Source organism: Artibeus jamaicensis, unplaced genomic scaffold (genome assembly GCF_021234435.1).
Source record: "Artibeus jamaicensis isolate MK-2021 breed Jamaican fruit bat unplaced genomic scaffold, CSHL_Jam_final contig_3126, whole genome shotgun sequence".
In the NCBI taxonomy this organism is placed as follows: Eukaryota; Metazoa; Chordata; class Mammalia; order Chiroptera; family Phyllostomidae; genus Artibeus; species Artibeus jamaicensis.
Genome location: NW_026521723.1, coordinates 6,127,668 through 6,139,070, shown reverse-complemented (window position 1 = coordinate 6,139,070; position 11,403 = coordinate 6,127,668). Strand labels below are relative to the sequence as shown.

Sequence of the window (11,403 nt, the reverse complement as noted above, 5' to 3'; positions counted from 1 at the left end):
CTAATTGAATCACATCAGATTTGCAAATTGTTCTAAAAAATCATTAAGTCTCCATAAAGCTACTCAGTGGGTCAAATGTGCATCCCCTGTACTGTTTTATTGATGTTGCTTTACTGCCTTCACAACTAAACCCAGGCCCTTTTAGTGCTTCCCAGATCAATAGGCTGCAGTAGCCCAGGCATCTTCCTACACGATGGATTCAAAGACTAGGCTTGTATGACTGAAAAAATGGGGAATGCACAACTAGTTCAATTACCTGACTATAAAAAAACAACTAATTCAGTTCACTGCATCATTGATCCCTTTAATTGTACGGCAGCTTCCTATTGATAACAGGAAATGTCCCTGAACCAACCATGCTGAACCTGAAACTGGCCAGTTTTCCACAACCATAAATTTTAATAAGGATTCTATTATGCATAATATGCAGAGACTAAGAATCACAGCCGGAGCTTATTAGATTTTTAAAAAATTTCACTGACCTATTTCCCCTGCGTATGACCTAATTTCTCTTATGCTTCCTGGACTTTGTTAGTCATTCAGTGTTAGCCTCTACTTATGTGCTTGCTGGGAGACTTTATTTCACATAGAGGTTGTGATCCATTTTCAATCATCTATCCATTTGGTTTTTGGAAACCATTCAGCCACCCACGAGCTTTACAGAAAGTTCTGCAAACCCAGAAATGATAACTTCAGTCATATTTCTGACCTCTCGATTTAGGCAGATGATATAAATGTGTATATTTTTGTAGTAAAAATACAACAAAAATGTGATTGGCTAGCTACTGTATTTTGAGCACTGTATTAGGTACTTAGGGAAGCAAGTATGAATAAGTTATAATCCCCCCTTCCAAGAGCTCGCAGTCTTGGATTCCAAGAGCTCCCAGGGGGATTATGGGGAAGATGTGTGCATGACAATCAAAGGTTACAGTGGTAAGTAAGTTCCATAGCAGGCGATAGGCAGTGTTATTGAAGCTTGGTGAGCAAATAATTCCAACTCAGTGAGAAAACAAGAATTCACAGATGGATGAGTAGGATTCCAGTAGCAAAGGAAAATGAGAAGCGCCATTCCAGGCAGAGGGAAGGGACACAAACCAAGCCCCAGGGAAGGGTGGTAAGAAATCCTGGGGTCAAGGGAAAGTGTTAGAGGAACACTGGGAGAAAAAGACAAGGATGGAGGGGTTTTGTTTTTTATGGCAACACTTATGTTTATTTTTGCAATACCTCAGGTAAACCATTTAAGCAATGTTGGATAAGGTGTTATTTTCACAAAAACATCTTTCAACACAAAAGTATTTCTATTTTCCACAAGAGTTAAAATGTACATGCTAGAACAGAATTAAATGCTGAAATAGCATGAAACAGTGTCAGGAGACTTAAGGAATAAGACCAGATAATGAACTTTGTCATTAAATAATGACACGGAACTAGAAAACTGATCCAGCAGTAAAATATAAAAATCTACAATTATAAATATAAATTTGGCCCATGGAGACATGGAGCAGTGTTTACAGTATCTGACTGTTTCCTACTCGAGGTGAATGCTACAGCCGTAAAGTGTTGAATATCATAGAGAACAGCATTTTATTTACCTGATAGTTGCTACAAATACAGCTAAAATTTTGACACTAAAAACAAACATGTTTTCTGTAGCTGAGAGTTCCTTTTACCTATAAATTTAAAATTTCTGCTAAAATAAATAAACTCATAATTCCATTCCTAGAAATGCTTTAAAACTCAATCATTTCAGTTGAAACACAGTAAATAAATAACAAGAAGCTTTGCACAGATCGTTAATGGTGTAAATTCGACAGCAGAATCCTGTGTCATGGAAGTCACTGTCGGGTGATGGGGGAAGCAGGTACTGAAGGCTGGACTGACTCTCCAGTCTCATTTCAGAAAGAGAAAAATGATGCTCGCACACAGGTTTTCCTCTCCCTTCTGAGAGTGTAACGACTCTCAGCTCTCGGCTGTATTTTCATCAGGCTACGCTGCTCCAATACCATCCAGAAAGGTGGATGGGTTCTCTCCTGACTCCCAAGGGGAGGAGCGCTGTACAGAGAAACTGATGCTGCTTGATGTCAGCAAAGACTCCTGGCCTTGTCAAATTGGTCAACGTCCACAGAATAGTCTTTCTAGTTGAAGCAAGGGATCGTCAGAGCACAGAAAGTCCATGGGCTCATCCCTGCTGGAAGCTTCTATTTTGATAACACTTAGAAGTTCAGAAGTTTTACTAACGGGACTACATGGGCTGGGCCACTTGGGACCCTGAAAATGTCTCACTTCAAGTACATAATCATCCATGATGCAAGAGGCATTGGTGTATTCTGTGCCTTCCCCACTCAGGGACAAAATGCCACCCCTTGACCTTTCCGCAGGGATGGTGGAAGGAGTTCTGTTCTTTTCCCTGTTGCATTGCTTTAGGGCTGTGGAATAGTCACTCCTCTGTATGTCTGATTGACTCAGCAGTTTGAATTGTTTCTCCAGCTTTGTTTTTCCTGCCGGTCCAGGAATGAAGAGCATGTTGACATAGGCGTGAATATGACTGTCTGGCACCTCAGACTCTTCACTAAGTATGGCCTCCACCAGAGCATCATACTATTTCTCAGTTTGCACCAAATAGTTTCTTTGCAAACGAATGTGTTTTAAGGAGCAAACATGTTGACAGTGCCTCCGTGCTGAATCTGCAACATACTGTCTAGCACAAGGTATGTTCCTGTCCCTCCAACGGCAGCACTACAGTGGGCAACCAGAGGCTCCACCGCGCGGTTCTGAGCGTGGGACCCCTTCCTCTGGAGAGTCAGCACTGGCGGCGAGCAGTGTGGCTCCCCTGGGTCAGGCCACCGCGTGTGGTGGCACTGCATGTCCGTGCCCTGGGTCTTCCTTTTCGGGAGACATTTTTTTAAATCTTTGTGTTTCTTTCTTTTTTAAATCCTCACTTGAGGATATGTTTTTATTGATTTTAGAGAGAAAGGAAAAAAGAGTGAGAGAGAGGGAGAAGAGAGAAAACCATCAGTGTGAGAGAGAAACACTGACTGGTTGTCTACCATACATGCCCCAGCTGGGGATCAAACCCGCAACCAAGGTAGGTGCCCTGAACGGGAATTGAACCTGTGACCTTTTGGTGTACTGGATGACGTTCCAACCAACTGAGCCACCTGGCCTAGGCTATCTTTGTGTTTCTTAAAGTAAAATTCCTCAGAGTATAATAGGCAAACATTTGAAGACTCTTCTGAGTGACCAGTAAGTTCCCACACTCTTCACTGTCATTGGCAGGCCAATGCTAGTCACATTGCCTCCTTCCTTTCTCTATGAGGTCTGTGGTCATGATGGCGACCTCCACATTGTGTTCCTGTGTCATTCTCCAGAGATTTTTGGCTGTGGATTTCAGTGGACCTGGGTCAGCAGTGTAAACTTTGGCCTGTTTACATAACTGACATTGATGTCATCGGTCAGTGTGCTATTTTTTTCAGCAAGTTTGAGAGTTTAACCCTAGTACGATCACCTGGTAAAACTCTTTCACTGTCTCAATTCTTCAGGAAACCCCCTGTTTGCATATAAATCTGCAATGTGCTTCATTGGAATTGCTCCAACAGCCTCTGAAACTAGAAAGATAGGTGTTGGAGACGAGGATGTTACCTGAGGGGAAATATTGTCCTCCAGATGGAAAAAAGCATGGTGTCTACAAGCATTTCCCTGAGCTCCAGCAGAGGGAGGGCAGAGGGGACTAGAGTGGCAGGAGTAGAGTCTGGTGTTGGTGGCTCTGGGGAGAGAGCTGCAGGGTCAGCCACAGATCTCTGTGCTGAGTCATTCCCCATCCTGCAGAAGCCATCTTTCTTGGGTCAAAACGGGGTGTTTTGAATGCAACGATAGGGTCAAGCAGGAAAAGTGTTAAATCAAATGTGCACAATGTAATAAAATATAATAATAGGCCTGGGTGCAGTGAAGCACAGTCGAGGAAATGTGACTGCAGTGAACAGCAAGGGCATTTCAACCAGGTCTTCTAGGACTTTGCAAAATGGGCGAGAGGAGAAACAGCACTCTGAGAAGGACTGGCATGAACAAAGTCACAAAGACAATAGTAATAATGATCCTTATTACTGTGTGCGCCAGGCCCTGTGCTGAGCACTTTATCTATATTACCACACTTTATTCTGTGGCTGAGCGTAGGAGGTATATTTTCATTTTACAGACATGAAACTGGGATCCAGAGAGCTAAGTAACATGCCCAAGGCCACATAATAGTAGACTCCTGACTCAAACTCACTGTGCTACAAAATCTTTCATTGGAAAAAAAGTAAAGATATAGGATGTAAGACCACAACAGTCAAGTTACGGTATTATATATGGCATGTTACATATTCTTACATATATACACACACCAGGGGACCAAAAGAATATAAGTTATTTATGAAAATTGTGTTTGTTCACACACGTTTAAACCTCAGGCACCTTCAAAGGTGCCTCCATTCGATGCAATACACCTGTTGGGACATTTTTTCTATTGCTCAGTTTTTCAACTCATCGATTTTGATGCCTTTTAATGCTTCTACTATTTTTGTTCCACCTTTTCCCCACTGGCAAAACTTTTTCCACTGGGGAAACGAAAGAAAGCAGCTCAGGGCGAGATGGGGTGAACGGGGAGGGCTGAGCAGGGGGTCACGTCGCTTTTGTTCAAAAACTGCTGGACACTCAGCACGGTGTGGGCAGCTGCTCCCATAAATCACCCATTGTGAAATGGGCAAACACATTGGAAGAGGCTTCAAAAAAATTTGCTGGAGCTCAATGCAGCCTCTCACGACACCACCAGCTGGTACAGTGATACAGATGGGTTCCTAGAACACTCACCAGACTCAGGAAACCTGCACTACAAGGGTCCCATCTTGCTAGAGGATAATTTCAGTTTGGGGGGGGTCCTCTTTCACAAGTAATCATTTTTAAAGCTTGTAATAACCCTTTACTGAGCAGCTGCTATTTTTGCAAGAAAGTTAATTTAGGTATTACACCATCACACAACAGCTTGACCAAAGCCACCAGTGTCAAAGTGTCAAAGCTCGAGATTCTTGCCACACAGAAAGGACAGAGGGGGCTGAGTAGGACAGGGAGAGAGGATGACAGTTACGACTGGCCAGAGAGGTATCAGTGGAGGAAAAACAAGGAAGTTTCGGCAGTTACGAATGACAACTACACTATTCTAATTCTGCTTCCATCCACCCTTCTTACTTAACACACATAGAGAAGGAATGAGGGTCTCTACAGGGAGACCTTACTTGATTTAAACATTGCTGAATTTGAAATATGACCAAAACATCCAGGTGGATACACTCAAAGAGCCACAAATACTGGTGGTCAAGATTTGGTATAAGATATCTTGTAATGGAAGGTGCAAGAGGAAGCCGTCCAAAAACTAAAATAGACTATAACAAAATACAGCTTCTGTTTTCTTGGACAAGGCCAGTTTGGCAAAGATCAAGTCTGCCCAGGGATGTCATGGTTTAGTCCAACTTGGAACGGGAGCTAGCAGTCCTGGAGTTTCAGTCCAGGGGCAGCTGGCCAGGGATCGGAGTACTGTTGGCATGATGCCACATGCTAATCTAGGTGAGGATGTCAGGTCGTGCAGAATGAGAGTAACATCTGGCCTTCCCAGGGCCCGAAAGAAATGGGGTGGAGGTAGGAACACTGAATGGGGTTCCCCCTTCAGTGACTATACTTTACAAGGGATCCTGAACTCCAGGACACCAGAAAACTGCATGGCCCTTAGAAACTATTCAGTAGCCCCCATTGTTTTCAGGAAGTGTTGTTGATCCAGAAGTGTCCCTTTTGGTCAGATTTCTGATCTCTTTTTGGTTTAGGCAGATGTTATTTAGTCCTGATCTCACTGGAATTCTGAAAGAGACTGAAGTGACTCTGGCCCAACATGTACCACAGACCACGAGCACTGCAGCTCCTCTCATTTATGTGTCAGGTGGCAGGCTGGGAGCCGGCCAGACGGACATGGTTCTGGAATGTAGGATGGAAATGGGCAGAGATGGAAGTCATCTACCAGTAGGCTGGGCCTCAAGCCTGCCGTATATAAAATCATTCAGAAACGTAGGCTGGAAAAAGGACCAGAGATTGGAAATGCTTACCTTTAAGGAGCAGTCAGAGGAAGGACACTGAGAAAGGTTAATCAGATAGGTTAAAGACAAGTGAGAATAATGTAACTTCTAATTTTCCCTTCTTTTCATTCTTCCCTCATTTCCTGTGTGACACTTTTATTTTCTACTTTGATTTGTAATCGGAACAAGCCTTCAAAAAGAAAACTCGCTTCATTGCAACAGGGTAGTAATGGTTCCTCCCGCTGGGAATGTGATGAGTATTAACTGGGATAATGTACGTGGCTGCGTCTATTGGGGGCTCCACACGTGTAGATTCTCACCACCACGGGCTGCTGCCCACCCGCCCCCTTCCCTGGGGTTACAGGCCTTAGCCTCTAGGTCTTTTGATTTCACCATGAAAATTGAAAGAGCTGTGATTAAATTAGGTGTGGTCGATTTCTGCATGTAGGCTTCCCAGTGAGAGAAAAGGAGAATCAAGCTCTGGTTTCCATCATGCTTTCAAAGCTGTCCTTTGGCTAGCTCTTCACGGGTGAGAAAATTGAAACGATCATCTGAACAGAAGTGCCTTCTCCAAATTCATAGCTATAGTTTGTGCTCTGGCACACACTTTCCTGTTGGTTGCTTAGCATTTGGAAAATTTCACAATTCGAAAGAAGCATGGCATTGAATCGTTTGGTAGTACTTATCCGTCCAATTCTGAAACATACCAGTTCCCTGGAATCACCTTATAGGTGGTCTGTGGCTTAGCTATTACATTTCAGCTCTGCCATTTCGTAGGTGCAAAGATGATGATCTGTTACCTTTCCCCTTGTTAGGAAGAAGTAGCCAGTGTTTATGGTTATATAGGTCACCATTAGTTCCACTTCCTGAACCCACCTTTCCCATTTGCTCACACGGTTTATCTGAGAAACTCACACAGCTTTCAAAACATAGTTCTATTGTCTACACAGGAGCTCCTTTATAGACTGTGGGGCCGTAATCTCTGACAAATGAAATGGAGAACCTAAAACAAACAGTTCCCAAATAGTCTTCCTGGACTGCTCAAACCTAGGAAATTGATAGATGTTTACCTCATGGTCCACAAGGCTCCGCACTTCCGCTTTGGAGGTCGGGCAGAGCTCCAGAAGGAGAAAACTTGCGCTGGCTTATAATCGCCTCTTCCTCCTGCCTAGGACACCCTCCCCTCTCCACCACCTGAGGGTTCAAGGACCCCCAGGGAGAATTTGTCTAACCTAGTGACCTGTGCGTGTACGTATGAGTATGTGTGTAGACACACCAACATTAAACAATGGGGGGACTTTACATAAAACGCAAATTTAGACCTCGGCTAAGTCAGAGACTGCCACAAAACAAGGCCTGCACCTCCGTTCATGACAGTCAGGCCGAGCGGGGTAGTGAGTGAGCTTCAAAGATCGCGCCTCTGTCTGCTCCACTCTTGGCGGTGTCCCTGAAATACATCGGTTGCTGTCCCTAATGCTAAATACGATGGCACTGGGTTTTAAGAAAGCTTATCTTCACCATTTCACTCTTCTGCACCGCCTGCAGGGCTCAGTAGATCCTCCCAGGAAGGCGGTGAGTTCCGTCCGCTGCCAGCTAGACTCCAACCGCCAGCACCGGCACCAGTGTCTCCAAGTGCCCATTAGGCTGTCCGCTTTCTGGACGGGGGAAATCAACAGGGTTTTTCTCCCTCCCTTTCTCTGAGTCCCTAGGTCTCTTGGAACGGAGTCTGTCCAGACTCCTGAGGTCATCCAAATGGCCCTGGGATGCCTCCCAGGGCTGGAACGCGGCGGCAGGATCGGAGTGTGGCGCCGGGCCCTCTGACACATCCCGGCTCCTCCAGCTCCCCTCCTAGAACAGTTCAATGAGAGCCGACTGAAAGGGAGACTTTTGTTGTTGTTGAAACGTTGATGCTTCTGTGTTTTATATCGATATATGCACATTTTACATATATCCATATGCATATTATACATATACATAGGCATGTATGATTTTGATATATCACAATAGAAAATTTAGGTATGTTCTTGGTCTATTGTTCAGTTGAGGTGGGGAAGTCCTGGCCCGGAGTGTGTGGACCTTGTTTCCCGATGTATCCAATTTCTTTCTAATTTGAGAAAGTACCCTGTATAGACACTAATGCTCATGTTACTCTTTCATGAGCCTTATTCTGCTGAACAACTTGTCCATCCACTTTCGCTTACTGCCCTTTCCTGTTCACCCTCAGAGATGCACAGGGTAAAAATCATTACCCTGCGTAATGAAAAAGAAAGCGAGGCGCAGATGAAGCAAGCCGCCGACGGCCAGCAGCCGCATGGGGCGGAGTCAGGGAAAAGCCCGCCTCCCAGCCAGCCCCCCGGAGTTCTTTCTGAGACGGACGCTTCCATCAGGATGCTGGGCACGTGTATAGCATGTCTGTGATTGAATAAACTAGCCACAGTCCTAGGCATTTAGTACATAGAAAGATAAAGCAGAATATTGAAAAGACATATGCACTGTACTGGAAGTTTCTAGCCATTGTATTGGAGTAAGAGGCTTAGAGCAGCTGTCCAGTTTCTCTGTAATGAAAAATGGTCATGGTTGGAATATGCTCCTTTATCTCACTAATTCTATAACCCATTTTTTTATCAAGGACCTCAAGCCCGAAGAACTCAAACTGCGATTTGGAGCTTATCTCATTATTATGCACCACCATACCCTCAAAGGATGTGGGCCTGTATCATTATCTTCACGTTTCAGATGAAACATGGCCGTGGAGAGCAGCCCAGCTCTATACATGTCTGGGTGAAGGATTCAGAGATGGCTTCCTTGTATCTCCATTTATCCGTGTCTGATTTGGCTTTGCCCTCGCTTGTAAGAAACAAGACTGAGATAAACCAAGTGGAATGCCGCCGTTTCAGCCCGATGTGCCTGGTGTCACAGTCTGGCCAGCGCAGTAAGATCAAAGCCCTACGGCCGTGGTGAGGACAAAAGGCTGCAAGGAAGCAAGGCGGGCAAAGAGGCCATTACGCAGTGGCCTGGGTACCCACGTGTCCTTGGAAAAATATGAAAAACAAAGATGTGAATTATTGAACAGTGACAGTGAAAACCTACATCTCACAGGGAAAACAGCCAGCTCAGAGATCCAAGCAGAGGCCATGCCCGAGCTGGGATTTGAGACCCGTGTGATCTTTCCCATGGTACGATCCTGGCCATCCATGTGCGACTCGACGGCTTCCGACACTTCTCACCACTTCTCATTCTGCAGCTCCCTCTGCGTTTTTTAAAAAAGCAGGCCAAAGACACTTGTCATTAGTGACCCAATGACCACTAAAAGGGACATGAGAAATGTCACACTGGGAATACCAGTGGTCCATCTGACCAAGAATTCTGTCACCATTACCTGAGACACTGGGGGGAGACATGATGGTAACAGCAATTACCTGTTGGAAGAGGCAAGGACTGGACAGATGTGGGGCAGATGCAAGGAAAAGAAAGCAAGTTTCACTGAATGGCCTTTTGTAACAGGGTGCAGCCAAGGGGGGGACCCCAAATAGGGATTTGTAATGGGGTCCAGAACTTGGTGTCCAGGAAATATTAGAAAAAATATATATATATGTATAGGGCATCCTCATCCCCACGAGTCTGAGCTGGGGGATGGGATGCATGGAGCAGGGCCATTGAGAAGAGCATGGAGATGACTGGCTCCACACCACAGAGCCACACCTGCCTGGACTTACTATGGAAGCCCCGTAAAGCTGGAAAAATATGGGAATGCTGACTACTGTGGCCAATTGTGGGAGGAGCCAGAAATGGTGCAGCAGAGGAAGATTGGCGCTGGGATTTAAATCAAGGTGTGGCAGCCATACAGCATCTTTTTGGGACCACACAGCTCAAGCAGAGAAGAACCACAGACTTCTACTTCTTTTTCTGGAATATGGTACCCCAGACTGGGCAGAGGGGGAAGGAAGGACTGTGCATTTGTAAGTATTCTAAAGGACTTTGAGATCTCAGTGAAGACATTAAGTTATTACTCTTACGTTTACATAAATTTTTAAATAAATAATTCCTTTCCTTTCACCAATATCTGGCATTGAGAGACGCCTTTCTCTTGTGGCAGGCAAGGCGAACCTAGTATCAGGGCAGGGGGCCCCGTATCTTTCACCCCAACCCGTGTCTGTTCTGTGATACTTTCATATCTTCTAAATAGTTAAATCAAATAAAATATAAATTTTAAAAACACAGAAAAGTCTTAAGTGCCTTTTCTTATTAATCAGATTGATTTTCACTCACTAATTTATCCAAACCTGTCTTTGACCCCTTTACCTACTTAGCCAAAGTATTACACTCTAGGGTGTAACCTCTTTCATATATGTACTTGTGGAATTTAAATAAAATACCATTTTTTTTGTTTATTCTATAGGCATTTTGCCCTTGGTAGCAAAACTCCCTTTCATCTAACATTCTGATATTAAATGAATATATTTGTGTTTATTATCCTCAAACCATTCATTAACCTATAAGCATTAATGAAATCTCCCCATTATCTTTGCTTTTTCTCACTGGAGTTCCATTTCTGTTAATAAATTTCTTATTTCCATTCTGTTTGCAACATAAACCAACTTCTTGACTTTTAAGTAAGGTGATTAGAACTCCATTTCTTTTCCTATTAGTACCACCAGCCACCAGCCTCTCCACTCCCATGACTAGCTTTCACCTTCGTTTTTATCCATGAATTCCTTTCCCTCAGGAAACATCCAAAAATGAGCATTTCAGAACACTTCCTTTTTAAACAATTCCTAACTCACAGTCAATTCCTCTCTTTTTGTCCCCTCTCTTTCCTCTAACCTGCAGTTCTCCACCTGCCTGTCCCTCACCCACCGGTGACTCTGCCCTGCGCCATTGTTGAGTTTCATGTTCCAGCCCAGCTCCTACCCCACCAACGTGCCCTCTGACCCCCTCTTCTCACCTATGCTTCTAACTGCCAAAATAAAAGATGTTTCTCCACTTTCATCATCCTCAGACCTTTTCCAGTGTTTGAAACCATTGGAAAACATTCATACCTATCATAGATCACAGGCTGTTACATTAAAATTGTCACTGGCTGCTTGTTGACCACCAGCATCCTGACCTCTTATAAGAGACCCCCCTGGACAGTCCTGTGGACCCAACTCACTCCGGCTTGGGAGTGGTCCTGCACCCACTGCAGCAGATACTGTCATGTTCTGCCTGTGCCCCTTGGGGTCCCTTTCTAGAGTGACCAGCTGTTCAGTTTGTCCAGAACTAAGCAGCTTCCCAGGATGTTGGACTTTCCATTTTAAATATGAAC

The 11,403-nt window shown here is 44.5% G+C and overlaps 1 long non-coding RNA gene across 1 annotated transcript; it reads left to right on the top strand.

The window, feature by feature from the left end:
- The first annotated feature begins 1,710 nt into the window (after positions 1 to 1,710).
- Positions 1,711 to 9,663, top strand: LOC128627059 (uncharacterized). Its single transcript, XR_008391132.1, has 3 exons — positions 1,711 to 2,708; positions 2,967 to 3,085; positions 8,728 to 9,663. It is a non-coding gene; the product is annotated as an uncharacterized LOC128627059 (long non-coding RNA).
- Positions 9,664 to 11,403: the final 1,740 nt, after the last annotated feature.